This window comes from Pan paniscus, chromosome 1 (assembly GCF_029289425.2).
Source record: "Pan paniscus chromosome 1, NHGRI_mPanPan1-v2.0_pri, whole genome shotgun sequence".
In the NCBI taxonomy this organism is placed as follows: Eukaryota; Metazoa; Chordata; class Mammalia; order Primates; family Hominidae; genus Pan; species Pan paniscus.
In genome coordinates, this window is record NC_073249.2 from 161,781,731 (window position 1) to 161,804,165 (window position 22,435).

General features: G+C 42.4%; 1 non-coding gene and 1 pseudogene across 1 annotated transcript; both read left to right on the forward strand.

Moving 5' to 3' along the window:
- The first annotated feature begins 2,173 nt into the window (after nt 1–2,173).
- LOC100972884 (small ribosomal subunit protein eS24-like) lies at nt 2,174–2,905 on the forward strand (annotated as a pseudogene).
- An 18,608-nt stretch (nt 2,906–21,513) lies between these two features.
- MIR101 (microRNA mir-101) lies at nt 21,514–21,588 on the forward strand. The gene has a single exon (NR_106556.1). It is a non-coding gene; the product is annotated as a microRNA mir-101 (primary transcript).
- Nucleotides 21,589–22,435: the final 847 nt, after the last annotated feature.

Genomic DNA, 22,435 nt, shown 5'->3' on the forward strand with positions numbered 1-22,435 from the left:
AACTTGTCTAAGGATGCACACAGGTAGGAAATGAAAAGGCAAGGATAAAGGCCAAAGCTATTGACTGTAGAGTCTTTTCTTTCTTCCCCAAACAATAATGACTCATTTTCTTTCTTTTTTTTGTTTTTCTTTCTTTCTTTTTTTTTTTTAGAGATGAAGTCTCCCTATGTTGCCCAGGCTGGTCTTGAACTCCTGCGCTCAAGCAATCCTCCCACCTCGACCTTCCAAAGTGCTGGGATTACAGCCATGAACCACGATGCCCAACATGACTCACTTTCTTGCGCACTTCTCTGTGGTAGGTACTACTGTGACTTCATTACATATGTTTAGTCATCTAATCCTTGCAACAGTCTTGTGAGGAGAGTACTATTATTATCCTCATTTTACAGTTGAAGAAAGGAAGCATAGGTAAGTTCACGTGTAATTAGCAGAGCAATCATTCCTAAAGAGTACTAATTGCTGATCAAAGGCAACCAGAGAGAAGGTCTCTAATGCCATGCCACAGTGGTCTGTCTCTGCTATAAGATTTTTGTTCACAATTTACTTGGCTAAAGACTATGATCTACTGCCCAAATATGAGGAAGCATGAATTTTGTTGGGATAACTAATATGCTGAATGGCAGAATCAGGATCCAAAAATATCCCAGTGGTCAAGATGTAACTATGAGAGAACTGTCTGAGATTTGAGCAAAGACAAAATTACTACAGACAGAAAACTTATCGAAAACTTATCTAAGAGTATAGCCATCTGTAGGATGGTTGGTCAATAACTGAAGCAAAGATACACACAAGTCACAGGGGCAAAGGGGAAAAGAATCCTGAGTGCATGAATGCATGGTTCTTGTGACATGTTTATCTTTGTGCTAGACATGGACATAGCACACTACCATAGTAGAAGATCAACACTACTGTTGGTGGAACATTCCAATCTTTAGGAGAAATTTAAGTACACCTGACTCTATCCTTAGAAGGGAAGCATTTGGATATTTTTGGGCTATGGTCTTGGGTGCTAGAGGGAGTGAGAGGGTTAACTGAAATGTAGTGAGCAAAGAGTTTAAAAGCTATTGTGATTCTCAAGCAACATTATCTTGTATGTAAGAAATTGCAAAGAATCTACAAAAACGTATCATAACTAGTAAGTCTGTTTAATGAGCATCAAAAGAATAAGATACTTAGGACTAAATTAGACGAGAGAAAGGCAAACTTGTACAAAACACTGCTAAGATAAATTTAAAAGGACTTATATAAAATGGGAGAGATATGATGTCATGGGTTGGAAGATTCAATATTGTTAAGATGACAATTTCCCAATATTGATGTATAAATTCAGTGTAGGCTGAATGCGGTGGCTCAAGCCTGTAATCCCAACACTTTGGGAGGCCAAGGCTGGAGGTTGCTTGAGGCCATCCTGGGCAACATAGCAAGATCCCGTCTCTGCCAAAAAAAAAAAAATTAGCTGGGTATAGTGGCATGTGCCTATAGTCCTAGCTACTCCAGAGGCTGAGGCGGGAGGATCCCTTGAGCCCAGGAGTTTGAGGTAGCAGTGAGATATTATATGATCATGCCACTGCACTTCAGCCTAGGTGACAGAGCAAGACTCTCTCTCTAAAAAAATAAATAAATAAAACTAAATAAAATAAATTCAATGTAATATCTGTCAAAATCCTAGTAGGCTATTTTTGTTGTTGTTGAGACAGAGTCTTGCTCTATACAGTGGTGCAATCATGGCTCACTGCAGCCTCAACTTCGTGGGCTCAAGCAATCCTCCCGCCTCAGCCCCCCAACTACCTGATATTACAGTTGTGCACCACCATGACTGGCTAATTAAAAAACATTTTTTTTTTAGAGAAGGGGTCTCACTATATTGTCCAGGCTGGTCTCAAACTCCTGGGCTCAAGCAATCCTCCCACCTCAGCACCCCCACTACCTGAGACTACAGGTGTGCACCACCATGCCTGGCTAATTAAAAAAAAAATTTTTTTTTAGAGAAGGGGTCTCACTATATTGCCCAGGCTGGTCTTGAACCACTGGGCTCAAGCAATCCTCCTGCCTTGGCCTCCCAAAGAGCTGAGATTGCAGGCATGAGCCACCATGTCCAGCCTTTTTTTCTTTAAATTGACAAGCTATTCCTAAATTTTATATGGAAGTGGCTGCCTAAGGATTGATCATCATCATGAATGACACAGTAACTAGTTGAATCGGGAAGTTTATGACCAGCCAACTCCTTGAGATGAACAAATCGTCATTGATGTCCTTCACCCTGGAAAGTTATCAGTACCCAACACACAAATTTGGGAGATGAACAAATGGTCATTGATGTCCTTCACCCTGGAAAGTTATCAGTACCCAACACAGAAATTTGGGAAAAACTATCCAAAATGTACAAGACTACACTGGATGTCAGTTACTTGGGAGGCTGAGGCATGGGAATCACTTGAACCCAGGAGGTAGAGGTTGCAGTGAGCCAAGATCACACCACTGCACTCCAGCCTGGGCGACAGAGTGAGACTCTGTCTCAAAATTAAAAAGATGCTGAACATCATAAGTAATCAGAAAAATGAAAATTAAAACCAAAATGAGATACCACTACACACTTACTAGAATGGCTAAGACAAAAAAGATTGACCAAGTGAACAAGTGTTGACCAGCATATGGAGAAACTCATATATTGCTGGTGGGAATGTATTTGGATTCAGAACTCATTCTGGTGGTGGCAAGACAACTGGCTTTGACATGATTTATGATTCCTTGGATTATGCAAAGAAAAATGAAGCCAAACATAGACTTGCAAGACATAGCTTGGATGAGAAGGAAAAGACCTCAAAAAGAACACAAGAACAGAACGAAGAAAGTCAGGGGGACTGCAAAGGCCAATGGTGGTGCTGGCAAAAAGCCAAAGGAATAAAGATGCTGCAATGACGTTATCTGCAGCCACTGTGTGGACTTTTCATAAGAAGATTAATAAGCTAATAACTTTCATGTGGCAAAAAAGTTTATATGAAAGTGCAAAGAATCCAGAACAGCGAAACAATTTTGATAAAGAAAAAGTTGAAGGATTTACCTGATTCTAAAACTTACTACAATGCCACGGTAATGAAGAAAGCGTTATAAAGACAGAAAAATAGATATTTAGATAAATAGAAGACTAGAAAGTCCAGTAGCAGACTTCACACTTTTGTTGTTGCTGTTGTTGTTGTTGTTTTTGAGACAGAGTCTCACTCTCACTTAGGCTGGAGTTCGGTGGCATAATCTCGGCTCACTACAACCTCTGCCTCCCAGGTTCAAGCAATACTCCTGCCTCAGCCTCCTGAGTAGCTGGGATTGCAGATGCGTGCCACCACACTTGGCTAATTTTTGTATTTTTTTTTTTAGTAGAGACGGGCTTTGCCATGTTGGCCATGCTGGTCTTGAACTCTGGACCACGGGTGATCTGGCCTCCTCGTCCTCCCAAAGTGCTGGGATTACAGGCATGAGCCACTGTGCGGCCCACACTTTGGTTCAATTGATTTTCAAGAAATGTGCCAAATAATTCAGTGGGGAAAGAATAGTCTTTTCAACAGAAGGTGCTGGAATGGCTGAATAACCACATGCAAAAAGATGAAATTTGACCTTAACTTCACATTATATACAACAACTTGAATAAAACAGGACAAAATCTTTGCAGCCTTCGATTAGGCAGATTTCTTGCACATGACAGAAAAAGCATGAACAATCTAAGACACAGCTGACAAGTTAAAACTTTATAAAAATTAAAACTTCTGCTCTTCAAAAGACACCACTGAGAAATGACAATATTTGCAAAACATACATCTGATGAAGGACTTGCATCCATAATATATTAAAAACTTCTAAAATTTGGCAATAAGAAAATAAACAACCCAGTAAGAAATGAGCAAAATAGACCACGCATAGTTGCTTATGCCTGTAATTCCAGCACTTTGGGAGGCCGAGGCAAGAGGACTGCTTGAGCCCAGGAATTCAAGACCAGCCTGGGTGACATGGTGGAACAAAATAATACAAACAAATACAAAAATTAGCTGAGTAGGGTGGCATGGGCCTGTAGTCCCAGCTACTTGGGGGAATGAGGCGGGAGGATCACTTGTGCCCAGGAGGTTGAGGCTGCATTGAGCCATGATTGTGCCACAGCACTCCAGCCTGGGTGACAAAGCGAGACCCTGTCTCAAAAAAAAAAAAAAAAATTCAAAACAAAATGGAAAGCAATTATGCCTTTATGACACCTCCTTCCTCTTTGGCTGGCCTCTGAAACATCTGGTGCCTCAGTAACTCTGGGGTAAATTTCTCCTTGAGTTCTCCTCCCCAGAGCCTTGGAAGGCCTTGAGGGAGACCTGGAGTGGATTGATTAGCAAGTAGCCCTAACCCTGGGGAAGCATCTTCTTTCTCTTGGTGGAGGTTAGAAACAGAAAACTGACAAACAGGAGCACATGTAGAAGACCATGCACAGGATGGCGAAGGCCTTATAATCATGTCCTAGTCATTCTTCATTCTTCCATCAAATACTTGTTGTCTTCACTCTGCCAAATAAGTCAAATAAGTGCTGTGGCTATAAAACAATGAACATTACTGACAAGGTGCTTGCTCTCATGGAGCTTATATTCTAATAGTGTAAAGCAGAGCACACAGCATACATAGCTGGGTGGATAAATAAAAGAAAGTAATAAGAAAACAACGTAAGTCCTCTGCAGTTAAAAGGGTGAGAGCACAGAATGACTGAACCACAAGAGGGAGCCAGTCATGCAAAGACCAAAGGGAGGCACATCAGAGGCACCATTTCTGTCTTAACTGCCATAGCCATTTGAAGCCCTCTATTCCATCTTTAACCAGCTTAAATTTCAGAGTCGATCTGTATAATCACTCCCTGAACTCCCTGACCACTTTAATTCTGCCATGCTGGTGGGCAAAACTGCAACTCCAGTTAAATCCAACTTTCCACCCATACTGTTTCTGTACCCATGAGCTGGTCATAGATGGAAAACAGACAGACAGATAGACAAACACACCCACCCACCCACACACACACCAAGCTGTTTGGTCTTACTTTAAAGGTATCACTAGGAACTTAAGTAGGCCCTTGCTATTTTCCCAGCAAATGTCCTGTATTTCCCTGGTCCTTTCACTCTCCTACTCTATTCATGGACATTTTCATCTCTGTTCTTCTCTTCTCCCCCATCCTCACTCTCAGCTGTCGACTGTGCTTCTTTCCTCACTGAAAAAACTGAAGAATCACAAGAGAACTTCCATTCACTCTTACCATGCACACTTATCCATGCAGGGGTACGGCTTTAGGCCCTGCCTTTCTCCCTGTCAGTAAGGAAGCACTCTTGGTGCAGCCATGCAAAAGCCTCCACTTGTGCATCAGATCTCACCCCTCTCGCAGAATAAAGAACACTAGACCAGCAAATCCTCCCTGTCTACCCTACATCATCAATTTTTCCTCTACTGGATCATTTCTATCAGTATACAACCATGCTGTTGTGTCAACCATTTCAAAAACAAAAATCTCCTCTTGACAGCACTTCCCTTATTGGTTACCTTCTTATTTCTCTGTAACCCTTGTAGCCAGTTGTCTATACTAGCTGTCTCTAATTCCTCTTCTCCTATTATTCTCTCTTAAATTCTCTCCAATCCAGTTTTTGTGCACCACTGAGCTGAAACTGATCTTTCCAAGATCAACAAAACCAGCAAAACTCTATCAGAAGGAAAAAAAGAATGAGGCAGCTGTAAGTTAGGGAAGACGTGCTAGGGGAAGGAGATGGGCAGAAGAGGACTAGACTGAGTACCTGTAACAAAAGAATTCCTTACATGTGTTGTATTCTTTCCACTCCCATTTGGACCATAATTATATATACATATATGTATATATATTTCCTTATTTTCTTTGGAATCTAGTGTTTCCCAGATTGTCAAAGCAGGCTATTAGAGTGAAATCTGAATATTAGACTAATCTGCTCACCATTTAGGGAAAAGGAGAGTAAAACAAAATCACAGCAGTGAGAGAGCTTTTATTTTATGTTTGCTTACCTCTGAAATTGATGTGAAACCTCAGAAACCTAAAAGTCTCTTTAACCTAACCAGGAATGATTTAAACAGTCTAAGAAAGAGTTGCCCCCAAACAATATCCCTCTATTCTAAGATAAATGTAGCTGTGGTAATTTTGCAGCTATCCCTTTTTAAAAATGGCCCAGCCAGGAATTATGTATATTAACCTCAGGTAGCTTTGAAAGTCTGGCTGCAGTACTGTGCTTTCTGATCTTATCAGTGAGAACAACTGTGACTTACCTCAGTGAGGTGGCCTCACTCCTTTAGTGGGCAGGGTGATTCCTATGGACCTAGCACCAAATGAGGTAAACATTTAACAATTACATTTAACAATTGTCCCAATCAGTTGGTTAATATAGGGAATCTCATTAGATAGTGCATATCAGTGTCTGGGAAAATGCAAGTAACAATCCATTCATGAGTTATAAAATTAATTTGATGGGTTGACCAATTTTTAAAAAAATGAAATAAAATAGAAAATATCAGAGTGCATTACACAGACTTAGGATAAGACATAGTTCGTGAGACTTTGGTTTCAGTTGTGAAGACGTATGTTCTGGTTCATAAGATTACAATTTTTTTATTTTTTATTTTTTTTTATTTTTTAAGACGGAGTCTCGCTCAGCCGCCCAGACTGGAGTGCAGTGGTGCGATCTTGGCTCACTGCAACCACTGTCTCCCGGGTTCAAGCAATTCTCCATCTCCATCCATAATGCAATAACCAGTGTGGCAGAATGTACTAATCAAAATTCGAGAACATTTGGACATTTTCCACATCATTTTCAGCATCATATATCACTAGGCACGAGCAGAAACGAGGAATCTGGGGCACTTCAGAGTGGGGCTTTCATGTGCAATACCAGTAAGAGCTTGAACTTTGTCTGTAAGTTAAACTACCATAATAGAGATGTTACACTTTACAAACTATTTCACAAACTTGATTTCATTTGAGTTTCTTGTCCATCCTTTGTAGCAAGCAAGGCAAAAAGGTAGCAGCATCTGTGGCAGGTTTCAATGATCCATCCAGTTTAGATCACAAGCCCAGCCAGCAGCTGGGAGGAAGGCTCTTACCCAAAGTCCCAGAGAAAGAGCTGGCAAGGGTGAAAAACTATATGTGGGCTCCAGCCAAGTAAACTGGGGTTCGGGGCAGAAATCCAGTTCCAGGAGGGAGAATGGGAAGGGTGAACAGGAACTGGGGCAGAAGCCCAGATAGTAAACAAAGCACACAGGTGGCGAGGCCCATCCTCGGGCACACTGGATTCCAAGCTCACACCCACAGAGTTCCAGAACTCCATGCCTGGCTTTGAAGAAGTAGCAAAGAATATCATGTGGATAAGGGACATGGTGTAGAGGTTATCAGGCACCTGCAAAGTAAAGAAGAGACTGTAGGAATTGGAAAGTTAATCAATCAGCCTGGCATGAGTAGGGTTGCCAGATAAAATACAGGATGCCTACTGAAATTTGGATTTCAGATTAACAATGGAAATGTTTTAGTATTAAGTATGTGTCATGCAATATTTGGGACATGTTTATGCCAAAAAGTTATTGTTTATCTGCAATTTATATTTAACTATGCATCTCATATTTTTATTTAATAAATCTGGCAACTCTTCCTGTGGGTGTGATGGAGGATGAGGCTGGAAGGCTTGGCAGAGCAAGATCACAAAGGGTCTTGTGTGTCATGCTTGGCAGATAATGGGGAGCCAGGAAAGTTTTTTAAGCAGGGGAACAGTGTAACAGGGTTTGCATTTTAGAATCACTGTAGTAGCCTGTGGAAAACAAAACAGAGTTCAGAAGGACAGGAACTGAGAGACCAGAAAGCTATTTCAATAGTTCAGATTTGAGGGAAATTGAAAATAACTTAACCCACTTCACAGTTCTGCCTAAAGCTAGCAAGGCTCCCAGGTTCCCAGGTTCACTTGGGCTACAGAGACCAAACTATTCTTTCAAGAGCTACTCTTTGTTTTTGTTTTATTTGAGATGGAGTCTTGCTCTGTCGCCAGGCTGGATTGCAGTGGCGTGATCTCGGCTCACTGCAACCTCCACCTCCTGGGTTCAAGCGATTCTCCTGCCTCAGCCTCCTGAGTAGCTGGTACTACAGGCACATGCCACCACGCCCAGCTAATTTTTTTTTTTTCAAGTAGAGACGGGGTTTCACCATGTTGGCCAGGATGGTCTCTTGACCTCGTGATCCACCTGCCTCGGCCTCCCAAAATGCTGGGATTACAGGCGTGAGCCACTGCACCCAGCCTACTCTTTGTTTTAAGGAACAAAAAAAAGCTCTGGTGGAGCGTCGAATATATTTATATATACATAATATAGTGTCAGGCCGGGTGCGGTGGCTCACGCCTGTGATCCCAGCACTTTGGGAGGCCAAGGGAGGCAGATCACGAGGTCATGAGATCAAGACTATCCTGGCTAACACGGTGAAACCCCGTCTCTACTAAAAATACAAACAATTAGCCGGGTGTGGTGGTGGACGCCTATAGTCCCAGCTACTCGGGAGGCTGAGGCAGGAGAATGGCGTGAACCCAGGAGGCAGAGCTTGCAGTGAGCCAAGATCGCACCACTGCACTCCAGCCTGGCTGACAGAGCGAGACTCCATCTCAAAAAAAAAAAAAAAAAAAAAAAAAAAAAAATATATATATATATATATATAAACACACATATATATACTGAGTGTCTTGCCCAAATCCTGTGTCAATCACATACTTCTTGAGGAAGCTAGAAAGATATGTGTATATATCAATCTCTCAATAGACTAAGCTCAGTATCTCTTTCACTATTGCATCCCCTGTAGGTAATCAATAAACATTTGATTCTTAGATTATGAGTTCCATAAGGGCAAAGTCTGTTATCTTCATCATCTTTGTTTCTTTAGCACCCCACCCAGGGCTGGGAATAAGTTTCTCAGAAAATAGTTCTTGATTAAAGTGGTTTAATTAATTAACAACCAGAAGTGCTTCCTATTAACTACATTTCTCCAACATTACTTCAAAGGTACAACCTGGCATATTTTTCACATGAACGCAAAAGAAGCTTGCCTCTTATAATGGATCAGAAAATTGTTTTTTAAAGCTGAGGAATTATACTGACTAGATGGAGTTTTAAAGATAGTATTCCTCATTTATGTGAAAATGTGAGATTTTTTTTCTTGAATTTTCCTGCTTCCACAAGCTTTATCATTGTGTCGATATTAGTAAATCTTAAAAAAAACCCAATCTTAATTAAATACATCTCAGGTAGATCATCATAAACTGGTACAAAGTGGTCTTCTCTTTCAGTTACCAGTATCAGTCTAGTTCCTTGTATCTGTATCTCTTCCAAAGCTGAAGTGTGAACTTTTTGAGGCCAGGAACTATTCTGATTTATCTTCATAGTTACAGAAATTTCATTAATAGTAGGTTTATTGAATTTCCAAGGTCAGGCAGCCAAAAGGGAAAGAATAATTCTGGGAAGTGCATGGGGTAAATAAAATGCAGTTTAAAAATTATTATAATGACCCTTTATTGAAGATTATTTTCCGAGTATCATGCTAGGTGCTTTACATATGTCTTAATACATTTTGATTACACTTCAATTCTAAAAACTCTTGAGCTAGCTGTTATAATGCTCATGTTATGGGTAAAGAAACTAAGAATCGCAACTGATAAATAACTTGCCCAGACTGACACAGTTAACAAATTGGCAGAGCTGAGATTAGTACCAGACTCCAAAGTCTATGCTCTCACCATGACTCCAGGAATTGTCATTTTCAAGTACATATTGGAGAGAGGAAGACTGGTGAGGTGCTTATAAGAACTTCCTTTAATCAGCCACTACATGGTACCTCAGAAGACTAAAGTTTGATTTTTTAAAAATGTGTGAGTGCACATGTGTGTAAGACAAGAGGTATGGAGGTATTTCTTATAACTATATGTTTTGAGCCATGTTCTTTTTTTTTCTGTTCAGTTTTGTATTCAAAAGAACAAATGACTTTACATATATAATTAGACTTCGTCTCCACCTTGACTGCAAACTGATGATATACTTAAATTACTATCACACTCTTGTTATCAAGGATTAAACATATGGGTTGTAGATGTTACAATCATTCATACCAATTTCATTTACCCCATCCAGAGGAATACATGTAGATCATGTTCAGATATGCGATGGAACCTTATCAGTCCAGATGTATAAGAACTGATCTGTGACAATCCAGATCCTCCTCTGAGCTGTAATTGTATACGGCAGTTATTCTGTTTTTTGTTTGTTTTGTTGTCGTTGTTTTTGGTAAACGTGTACTTTTTGCCTGATGCTAACATCTTTTCAACAGCCCTCTTTTGCCTGCTCAACCGCCAGCCTCCCAGTTCAGTGATCCCAGGAAGAATCAGAGTCTTGTCTGCCCATGATGATTTGCTTCCAGTCTGCACCAGGTTAAATCACACCTTAAACTTTATGAAACTTTTGGAGTCTAAAAGCAAAAGCAACTCACAAAGTGCAAAGGTTGGCATAACTAATTTATTCATATGAATCAGAAAGAATTTAAAGAAGAGGAACCAAATATGGTAAAACGAGGGGCGGGGCGGGGCGAGGGGGGAAGCAGTTGATTTAAAAAATTGAGAAAAGCAAAACATGTTTTGCCTGGCTTTGTAACTAAAGAAGACTGCCAAAAATGGTCTGCAAAGGTGTAAGAATCAAAAAGCATCTCCAGTGTTCTACCTTCACCAGAAACATGCAAGGAATTTCCTAGGATGGAATTATGGAAAAGATCCTCTTCAGGCCTTCATTTGCTCATTCATTGCTAGTCATGGTGCTAAATATGGGAGATATAAAATGAGTATGGCATGGCCCTGGCCTCAAAGCTTACCCTCAGTGGGAGATACAGCAACTGTGCCGTACGCTGATCTGTGAAAGGCACCAGAAAATAAATGTAAAAACCATACAGTGGATGCACAAAGGGGAGAGTGGTCAACTCTGTGAATCTAATAAAAATAATTCACAATAAGCACATAGCGATGTTCCGTGAGTCCCGTCCCCACCCCATCCTCTATAGCCAACCCCTAAGAGAAACGACAGGTGAGCAGGGCGCAATCCAAGCTGGGCTCTAATTAAATGTGTGCCCTAGAGCAACTCCTAGCACTACTCAGAGCCTCCGTTTCTCTCCCTGTAAAAGCCAGGAACCCTGCTCAACTATGAAGTCCATTTCTGCTCTGAATTAAGAAATAGAGGAAAAAAAAAAAAAAACCAGAAAGGAAACTCACGAAAAACAAAAGTGAAAGTGCCTGAAGGGAACCCAGTAGTAAACAAGAGTACAAAATTCTGTATCTCACCGGAAAACAGTGGCAGAGTTCCCAAATATTTTTTTTTTTCAGCAACTGTGAACTTCGGAAAGAATGAAATGTCTATCACTCCCTTTGAATGTGAAAAGATCAGTGTAACACGAATCCACCTTGCTCTATGCAACTGTCTTCTGAAACAATCCTCTGACCCTGAACACCACTTATTTAAATAAACGGTTCTTAAATCAATCAATCCGTAGTGAATGGTCCATCCCCACAAAACCAATCCCCATTGAAGACCACACCAAGGTGTGCCCCACTTTGGGAAAAGCGGGAAAGCGGGGGTAGAGAAAGAGGGGAAGGATTGGAACCAACATTAGATTGTGCCTGGTGTTGCCACGCGGTTGTCATAAACAACAGCGTCGAAGCAAACTGTTTTAAAACTTAGAAAATACGGCGGCCTTTAAACTCTATTATGTCCCTGCTCATGGCAATAGTGGGACTTCTCTGAACGTAGCCCACAACGGTACAGCCGCCCGGGAGGGAAAGCGAGCTCTGGGGCGGACAGGCGAGTGAAGGCAGCCAGAGGAGGGGAGCAGGCTGACAGCTCCCCCAGCTTCCGCGGCGCGTGGGGGGGCCAGGACGGGCGACCGCCACAATCAGAGGGTGCGAGCTGGACCCACCGGAGCCACTGGTCTCCAGGGTGGGAGGATGGATGCTGCCTGTCCGCTGCCGGAGCCTCCTTTCTCCCAGCAGAGGAGGGAGGGCGCGCGCACGTACACACACTCTCACACACACACACGCACGCACACACATCCTTCCCCTAGAGTTGTGTCTCGTCTCCCTTTTGTTTTTCTCCCTTCCCGGTCATGAGACCCGGAAGTTTTTTTTTTTTTTTTTAATCCCGTCTCTCTCCCTTTTCCAACCCCCCCGCCATCTATCACATGGCAGAGATAGAATAAAAACAGAAAAATGGCGACGGTCACGTTGTGGCGAGCCTTGCTGCGTCATTAGATAATCCTCATGCAAATAGCGGGAAGAACAAAGGAAGGGGGGCCCGGGACCCCCGGGGGCGCAGGTGGGTGTGGGGGCGGCGGCCGGGCGCGGGGGCGGCGGGACGCGCGGGGCCGAGCGCCCGCGGGAGGCGTGAGGCGTGAGGCGGGAGGCGGGCTGCGTGGGGCGTGCGGCCGCGCGGGGCTCGGGGCGCAGAGTGTGGACGTCCGAGTGCGCGCCCGTGCGCCGCCGTGGAGCGCTGGCTGCTGCGCTCCCGGCCCCGTCTCGCGGCGCGTCGGAGCCGGCCTGGGGGCGCGGGAAGCTGTGGGGCGCACAGAGCGGCTCCGGCGAGGCTGGCCGCGGCGCACACGCACACGCAGCCGTGGGGCTCGGCCCGCTAGGCATCCGCACTGGGGTCTGGGGGCGGGCCAGGCGGCGCCGGGGGCCGAGGGCGCGCCACTGCCCAGCGCCTAGCGCCTGCCTTCAGCCTCCTCCGGGGACCGCACGCAGTTCGCCACCTCGGGGTAGGCGGCGGGGCGCGGGGGCGGCGGCGCGGGGCGGGCCGGGCCGGGCCTCCGCACTCCGGGACCGACTCCGAGGGTGTTGCCGGACTGGGTTTGTTGTTGTTAGCGCGTGCGTGTGTTTTTCCCGAGGGGTAGCGGGGCGACCTCGCCCATGGGCATTTCCGCGGTTTTGCGCGGCCCTCGCTGGGGTGTCAGTGGCAACGCGGGGAGCCCCGGGCGCCCGGCTCGGCCCCCGGAGGGGAGCGGCGCGGAGGGGCGGGGTGTGTGTGTAAATGTTGCGCACTCGCTTTTCCCCCGCCCCCGCCCGCGTCCAGGGTGCTGGCGTGGGTCCCTCGCCGTCCGGCGGCGACTGTAAATAGAGCCTGGATGTTGTTTACATGAAGGATCCGGCGGGAGGAGTCTAAGAGGAGGAGGCGGCGGTGCCGGAGGAGGAGGAGGAGGGAGGGAGGAGAGAGGAAGACCGGAGTCCCCGCGGCGGCGGCGGCGGTCGGGAGAGAGGGCGAGCCTCGCGCGGCGCCGGGGACCGGGCGCTACCACGAGGCCGGGACGCTGGAGTCTGGGGTAGGAGGGCGAACGGGCACGGGGCGGGAAGAGGGGTCCGTCAGTGGCATTTTTAGCTTGCACCCTGCCACGCAGATTCTCCCCGGCCGGAGGGGAGGAGGGTGGAGGGAGGGCGGGGAAGCCTCGGTTTCTCTGCACGTTCGGGAACGCCTTCTCCCCCTTCATTCTCCCATTCCCAGTGTTTTCCCGCTTCTACCCGGGCTCACCTGTTTATTTCCTTCAGCTAGAGCTCGTGGTTTTTTAATATAGGCATGAGAGTCTGTTTCTTTTATTAGAAACATTATTGGGGAGAGGGGTGCTTTGCTGTAATTTGTGCTGGTCCAGGTCGGTTTTCAGGAAGGGGGAGGGGACTTGGCGGAGACGCCGGCTCCTGGCCGCAGCTGACCCCAGGGCTTCTCCCTGCCTTCCTGTGCGAGGAATTCTTTCCCTCACTCTGCTACCCGCACGCCAGCTGCCACCTTCCTGGAGAAAGACCACACCTGTGCTTATCCCTGCTTTGAAGGAGAGGTGAGCTGAGAAACCAGGGAATCCCCTGCTCTCCAGGGTTCTTAGTTAGTCCCCTCCGCAATCCCAGCATTGGCCAAAAATTGCTGCTTTCACCTGCTGATTTCATTTGGCATGTCTGTCCCCAGCCCCCCTTTCCCCCGGCAAGTTGTGATCTGCAGATGTTTTGGGATTTTCTCTTCCCTCTGGACCTGTCCCTCACCAACCAGCAAATAGCTCCTGGGCCTAGGTTGAGGGAGAGAGAGAAGTGACCCCCTTTGGCCAGTGCGCTGTTTTTTATTCCCCTCTGGGTCTTCTAATGGAATCTGCTGTCCCTCCGTAGCCCCCTTTATTTTCCCCTTAAGCTTAACCCAGAGCCAGGCCTAAGCAGCCTGTCTCTGGCTTTCTTTCCCCAGGCCCCACCCTGGCCCCTTTTGCTTTTCCAGCGCCAAAAAAAAAACGCCTCCCAAGCAGAAGACACACCCAGCCCAAGTCTAACCATTCCAAAAGGGAGGAGAACACAGAGGAAGAGCAGGGACCCAAGGGTCTCCTTCTGTCCTGAATATTTCAACAGCGTTTCCCTCTAAAAGCCTCCTAGCTTTATAATCCCTTTATTCTTCTTACCAGTCGACCCTCCCCTCCTCTTTGCCCCTTGTCCTGTGATAGATATTTGGGGAGAGGGGTGGAGAAAGAGGTTGTCACCCTCTGTTCCTTGCAGTGAGGCATTTTTCTTTTTCTCAGTCTTTTCATTTATTAGATGTTTAGCATGTAAAATATGTAAATCTGTTTGCAGGCTTATTTGAACTTGTTTTCTTGCTGGCTAAGGAATAGCTGATATTCTATAAAGGGAAGGAGGGGGGAAAAGATCAAAAGTAACACTCTGAGTTTTCCCCATTTGAGCATCCCCAGAGTTGCCAGAGAAGACCCTCCTATAAAAACCAACAGTCTCCCTTCCATGACATCACCACCTAAGCCCTTCCAACTTTAGCTTCAGAACAGGAAGAAGGCTCAAAATAGAACTACCTTAGGAATCCAGCTCCTTGAAAAGATCAACTTTTAAATCAGCTGCAGGAGGAACACAATGAACTTTGACATGGGGAGTGAGAAGGGAGAGAAGACTGTATAGTGTTCATAATTGGTTCCTTTGGGGGAGGGTTGGGGGATACTTACCGTGTATTTCAGAAAAGCTTTCCTCTAGAGTTGGGTTCCTAGACCACTGAATGATAAATAGGATGGTTCAAGATTCATTTATTGAATTATTCATAAGTTTGTGTACGTCAACAATAACAAGCACGTTTCAGAATATGAATTAAAGAGGGGCCTCTCTGCAGAATCTGCTCTAGATAGAGAAGGTTGTTTCAGGAAGCTAGGAGGGCACTTGAAGACAGAGAACCTGAGGATGCAGTGACAGCTGCTGTGAGTTTGTAAGTTGAGAGGCTCATAAACAATAATTGTGATAAACAATAATTGTAACTTTTGTAGGTGACTGATACCCTGGACAAAGAAGTAAGGAGGTCAGGATTTTCCACCTCTACCTTGGAAATTAACTCCTTGTCTTTGAGTCTCACTCAGTGTCTCCATTCAGTCCCTGAATTGAGATATGCTTTCCTCTCTGAGCTAAAATACTCAGTCTTTTGGAAGGGCTGACTAATAAACGATAATCACTGAAGTGTTGACAACTTAAAGATTGGAAGTGGAGCAGAAAATACTTGGTATAATTTGAGCACTTGGTGGGTGCTGTAAGATGACTTTCTGGTTGATGGGGTAACATCTTTTACTCTGGTTCAGGTTTAAAAGAATCCAGGTGACAGAGACGGGATATCTGCCCTAATATGGTAGCCACTAGCCACGTGGCTATTAACCACCTGAAATATGGCTAGGGTGAGGAAGAACTCAATTTTAAATTTTATTTAATTTTAGACTTTGATAACTTGATTTAGTTATTGGAAAGCTTATTTATATTTGGAAACATACTTGAGCTTACGCATCTACTTTTGAAACTAAGTGTTTTGAAATCCAAACGCAAATTAAGTATTTTGATGAAAATTTAGAATTGGGATATGTAAGTGCAAAGTACTCTTCAGATTTCAAAGAATGCAAAAAAGTAGAATAGCCCATTAACTTTATGTTGATTCCATGTTCAGATGATAATATTTTAGATATATTGGGTTAAATGAATATGCTATTAATTCTACCTGTTTATTAATGTGGCTACTAGAGAATTAAAAATTACATGTGTAGCTTGCATTATATACTTCATTGGACAGCTCAGGCCTGCATCACTCCTTTTCATCTATGAATTAATTTCTTTTCTTTTTTTCTTTCTTTTTTTTTTTTTTTTTTTGAGATAGAGTCTCTCTCTGCCTTCCAGGCTGGAGTGCAGTGACGCGATCTTGGCTCACTGCAACCTCCACCTCCCAGGTTCAAGCGATCCTCCTGTCTCAGCCTCCAGAGTAGCTGGGACTACAGGTGTGCGCCACCATGCCCGGCAGATTTTTTGTATTTTTAGAAGAGATGGGGTTTCCCCACGTTGGCCAGGCTGGTCTTGAACTCCTAAGCTCGGGTGATCCACCCGCCTTGGTCTCCCAAACTGCTGGGATTACAGGCATGAGCCACTGTGCCTAACCCCATGGATTAATTTCAAAAGTGGTGACTGTATGAAATATTGTTATTTCATGTTTGTGTTTCTATTTTCCACTGCTGTGTTCCATGTGATGATTGGGGACCCCGAGTATTACATTATTACTGTTACATTAGGGATATCAGTGTAAAAGTCCAGGGTTCTAGAATGGCTAGCAGGGGTGTCATGGGAAAATTGGGATACCCACATACCCGGCTATTGCTGCTTTTGTAAAAGGATCCTGAACATAGCAAAAGATACCGGAAAACAATGTGTGGCAAAGTAACAATTGTGACACCTGGTGGCATTTTAGTGATTCTACTCATCTGTCACTCACTTCCATTTATTTTTTCTTTGCTTCATCTACTTTCTGTCCCCCTCCCCACCAAATCACGGCTTCACTGGTGGCATTTGGGCCCACAAGGCTGCTGACTCCTTTCCTCCAAAAAAAGTATAATGCTAACATGAATAGAGGTAGTGCTGTCTTTGGGTTTTGTTTTGTCTAATGAGATTCAGAAATTTCACTGGAAGGAACTTAGGAGCTATTCGGTGCTATCCCTTTATTTTATCGATGACAAACTGCCAAACACCTCACCTAAGACCATATAGACAGAGACTGGAATTAAACATACTCTTGTTGATAACTGTTTAGAGGCTCCCTGAGAAATGGAGAGGTTCATCAATTAATCAATCAAGTATCTGTTGAGCTAGCATTTTGTGGAAATGACCACTAAGTGTTGTGAAGGGACATGAGTAAAACAGTTTCTGACTTTTTTAGAAAGAGTCCTGTTGACTTGAGGAAATAAGATATAAACAGCACCAAATTAAATTGCAGTATACAACACAGCACTTAATGAGTGCAGTGCCACTGTGACATGTGTTACTAGTTAGTAGAAATGTGTTCATTTTACAGATGTAGGAATAGAAGCTTCTGCAGGGAAGTGGAGTGTAATTGTGTTCCTGGAACAGCCCAAGGCTGTAGAATTGGAGGTCATTGCAAGTCTTTGGTATTGGCCCCTTTAGCTGTCCATTAAGGGAATTTGAAAAATCTGGGACCCAGCATTTTCAAATGGAAGTGCTGTAGTAATAAGGCAATCATAGATTAATTGGAGACCATCAGGGTTTTTAGAGATGTTTAGCCAGGGGTGGATCATTCCGAAGTTAGCTGGCATATAAAACTGACTTGTGAGCAAACCATAAAATCTAAAATCCAGGCGGTGAGAGTGGTGAAATGTGATGTAGAGCAAAATCAGAAAGTAAATTAACTGTGGAGTATACAGTTGGACTAAAAATATTTGTGCTGAGTACATGTTTGAAGGGGAGAGGCCCATATAATGTAATATATGGGCCAGTCATGTATTTATAAATTTTTAGTCTCCTGGAGCCTTTTTGGACTAAACTCTTGGTCAACATGAGGAAGAAAGCTCATTCTTCTCTTTGTCACCGTGTCCATAGGGTTTTTTTTTTCATCCACATGGACCTTATAAAGTTACGTAGCGTGAGATTAATTAGGGCCAGTGCTCAAAGTCAGTAAAATGATGACACCTCTTCTCTAATCACTCTCAGTTAATGCTTCTCTTTGAGAATCGGGGCTAACTTTGTATAGGGCGGTGGTCCTTGACATTTTCTTGCCTTTCTGCCTATTTCTTTTTCCATAAAAGAGAAAAAAATTCTGTAACCTGCCACCTCATCAATCTTTGGCACAAATTAGTTTTTAAAAACTCAGTATAGCAAAGTTTTGCAATAAAATGCAAGTATACATTCTCTGTACTTGTGACAAAGCAGTAGTGGACATTTGAGCAACTTTTGCTGACAGTTTATAACATCTCAGTGTGGTCAAATTTGGCCATTTTATATAGTATCACTGAATTAGATGATAATTTTCAAATTGGAAAACAAATCACACTAGTTAAAAGACCAGTGGATTTAAATACACTAAACTATAGTTTAAAAGTATTTTCAAATATTCTGCTTGGCCAACAACTTATGGTGCCTTCAGTTATTTAATATATAATCAGATATTCAAAGGTTTAAAACAATATTTTCATCTTAGTTTATAAATATGAGGGATGTAGCATGTTTTTTGTGCTTTTATTTGTACTCCACATTGATTGATCGCTTGAGAAAAGGTCTTTGTCACCCAGGCTGGAGTGTAGTGGTGCAGTCATGGCAGCCTCAGCCTTTTATGTTCAAGCAGTCCTCCCACCTCAGCCTCCGAAGTAGCTGGGACAACTGGCCCTGCTCATACTATTTTTTGTAGAGACAGGCTTCCACTATGTTGCCCAGGCTGGTCTTGAACTCCTGGATTCAAGCAATCCTCCTGCCTCAGCCTCCTAAGGCGCTGAGATTACAGGTGTGAGCCACCATGCCTGGCCTTGTACTCCACGTTATTTTAAAAGTTCTTTGGTGTGCCAGTTTTCTGTAAGTGCCTGGTTTTGTAGATAATATTTGGTATATGCGTTATGAAGAAATTGTTCCTAGTTGTATCATTTTTAACATAGAAGAAGTAGTTTAAAATCAGTTTGGGTCCTGGAAGAAAGCATTTTACATCACTGTTTTCTCTCTTCCTTAGTATGCAGTTATTTTTTCTTACTGTAGCATGAGTACCTGTAGTCACTTGTTTATAAATTTAGACAGTTCAGTTCTTAGACGAAACATGTTGAAGAAGAAATATTTCTGATGGATTTAAATCTTCAAAAATGCACATTTATAAACATTTTCAAGAAAAAGCAAGACACATTTTTGAAACATTTATTTTAAAAATAACGTTTTGAAAACCCATATTTTTCTTCCTTGAAACTGCTTTAGAATCTGAGAGAATATTAATTTAAGTAACCATTCACAGAATAATGACAATTTGCTGCTTGTTATTAGGGATGCTTGGCTTCTTTTTTTTTCTAATTTAGGTAAAAAAAATGAAATGAGAGAAAAATAAGGAGAAAAAGGAAGTATCTTTTACTTTACCAAAAATGTTTAGTTGTTGCATGGGTTTTGGTGATGGCTAATAGAGTGAATTTCAACTTTGCAGTACACTTCCTTCATCTTTATACTTCATATTTAGACATTGAATCACACTAATATTTTGGTGAAGAACAGTCTAATAACTACGAATATGTCAGGATTATTTATTTGTCTCCATACTTACCCAACCTTCAGTATTTCAGGGTAAGTATTCAGTTTTCCAAAGCTGACAGAATTGTGGTCAATAAATATTAGTTGGTAATCTTCTTATCCTTTTTAGTGGAACAGCTATCTAAAATTTTACTCTAAAATAATCACAGTATCTTTGTTCACGTAGCAGATGTTTATAATTTGGGTAAAAATGTGCAACTATTTCCAAGAACCTTAGGTTATGGGATCCAACTGTGATTTTTTTTTTTTTTTTTAAATCTTCGTTGCCCTCTCGTGTTTCAACTCTGTATTACAGTTGGCTAAGACCTAGATGATGACCTCCTTAATTTTTAGATATTTTTGCATTTTAGGCAATGTTGTTTTTAATTTGTGTAGGTGGATTGTTTCATTGGATGTTGCTTTTCTGAAGATAAGGTCATTTTCATAGTACATAAAGTTAATAGTTGAGTTAGATTCACTGTACTTTTATTTTCTGACTTCTGCTAATCTAAAGAATTGATTCATCTACCTGACTTATTTGAAGTACAGTGCTAATATCTAATATGCATATAATGAGTCTTTGAAATTGAGCAAATGCCTAATGAAAACATAATTATTTTTCAAGTATCTGTCAAGTTCCACTCATATTGAAATAACTTGAAACCTTATGACATGGAAAAAACCCAAGTGAATCATGGTTTTAATAAGTTGATATTCTGATGCCTGAATTCCAATTTCAGAATCTTTTGTACTTTTTATTAAAAGGAAGAATCATCCCTAAAATGACTTCAGAGTACGTCTCAAAGGTACAGATAATTTAAAAGCAAGTGATGTGTGTATGTTATTACTTTTTAAAAAGGTATTCTGAAGGTTGTCAGTATCACCATAAGTATAGAATTGACATAAACTATAGTGAAAAATATCAATGTTACTAATTTGAGTACATTCTTAGCACTCAGAGCAAGAGGAATGAAAGTCATTTTTGCTAATGTGCATTTTTCTTCTTAATTATAAAGCCCCACTAGTTTCTGCTTCATGATCTCAGTTACTGAGAAAACTAAAACAAAAAAGTAAATGTTTTTAGAAATCCTTTTGTTTGTGTAAATTGTGTAAACTGAATATCCAGTTGATGGAGTTGGACAGCTAGGGTAGGGTAGAGAAAACAAAGCACTGGGTTCACTCATTTGACATGGTTCTGGGCATGGGTTCGCCATAACTTAGCAATACATGATCTCTGGCAAATCACCTAAGTTTTTTTTTTTTTCTGCCTATAAAGTGGGGTAATAATATCTAATCTATTTCCAGAATCCTTTTTTGATGAATTAATGAATAATTCATTGCCAGCCCCATAGCGTCTTGTGAAAACCAAATGAGAAAACATATAGAGCAGTTTTGAATGTTTGGCAGATATGAAGTATTATTGTCATGTTTGGTTATGAGCACTTTGAAGACAGGAATCATGTCTTAGTTATCTTTATTTCCTGAACATCTAGGAGAGGGCTTTAGAACGTAGTAGTTCCTCAGTATATATATAAAATCAATGATTGATGTCAGGGAGGCACAGTCAGTGAATCCATGCATGGAAGAGATAGGCTGAGAAATATGCTGGAGGCTTACTGCATATTTGATGTATTATCAGAGTGAAAACCTAATCATGCAGTTGTTCATCCTCATTAATATGGATAAGTCATGTGTTCATCTTTCATTCTAATTTAATTCAACTGGGCCTTTTAATATTTCAGCCTCACCACTTGCTGGGCTCTGATCCTTCTTTTTCTTCTGCCTCCTCACGTCTCCAACCAGAAGGGGATCTTTTAGTCTTCACTTCATGGGGAGCCTTCAGAGAGAGTAATGCAACCACCAGAAAGGATGCCGTTGACCGACACAGTGACTGACAGGCTGCCCTGGCTCAGTTATCACAGTGCTGATGCTGTCCATTCTAAAGGTACAGTACTGTGATAACTGAAGGATGGCAGCCATCTTACCTTCCATCAGAGGAGCCTCACCGTACCCAGGAAGAAAGAAGGTGAAAGAGGAATGTGAAACAGGTGGCTGGGACCCAGAAACCCTCTTACCCTGCACCTCTGTCATACTTCTCCTGGGGCATAGGGAGAGTTATTCTGCTTCTCTTTGCCTTGTTTTGTAACATGGGGTAGTTGTTGGTGCAGCCATGTTGTGCTGAGTGAACATATATTAAGATCTTTGGAACCTTTAGGAGACTGAAAATAGGTAAGTATGAATTAGTATTTCTGGAATGGTATTCAGAGAACTTCGTACCATTTTTATAAATGTGAAAGGTAACCTAATTAGAACAGCTTGGCACTTGTCAGTACACTACTAGATTTCAAAATCAGATTCTACTTACAGGGAGAAAAGAAAAGCCCAATATGTTGAACAGTATTGAAATTGTTGCATAAATAAAAGTCCATCATTGTAGACCAGCTTACTGAAGTGAAGAAAGAAAAAAAGTATATCTTTGTCTTGAAGGAGTAGATAGTGACATGTCATGTTTCTTTCAGGATATTTAGGATCTGGCCTAATTCAAAAGAATATTTACTGATTGCCTATGTTATTGCTGCTGCTGTCACATTTACATGAAAATAAAATGTAAATTATTTTATTTCTATCAAATAAGGACTAGTCTGCAGCGATATCTGGCACATATCGATTTCAGGAATACGAAGCTGTAAACACCAAGCCAGCATCACGTGCATGAAAGACTAGGAAATTTTTTTTTTGTTGCCCACACGGGAGTGCAGTGGCATGATCATAGCTTACTTCAACCTTGATCTCCCAGGCTCAAGCAATCCTCCCACCTCAAC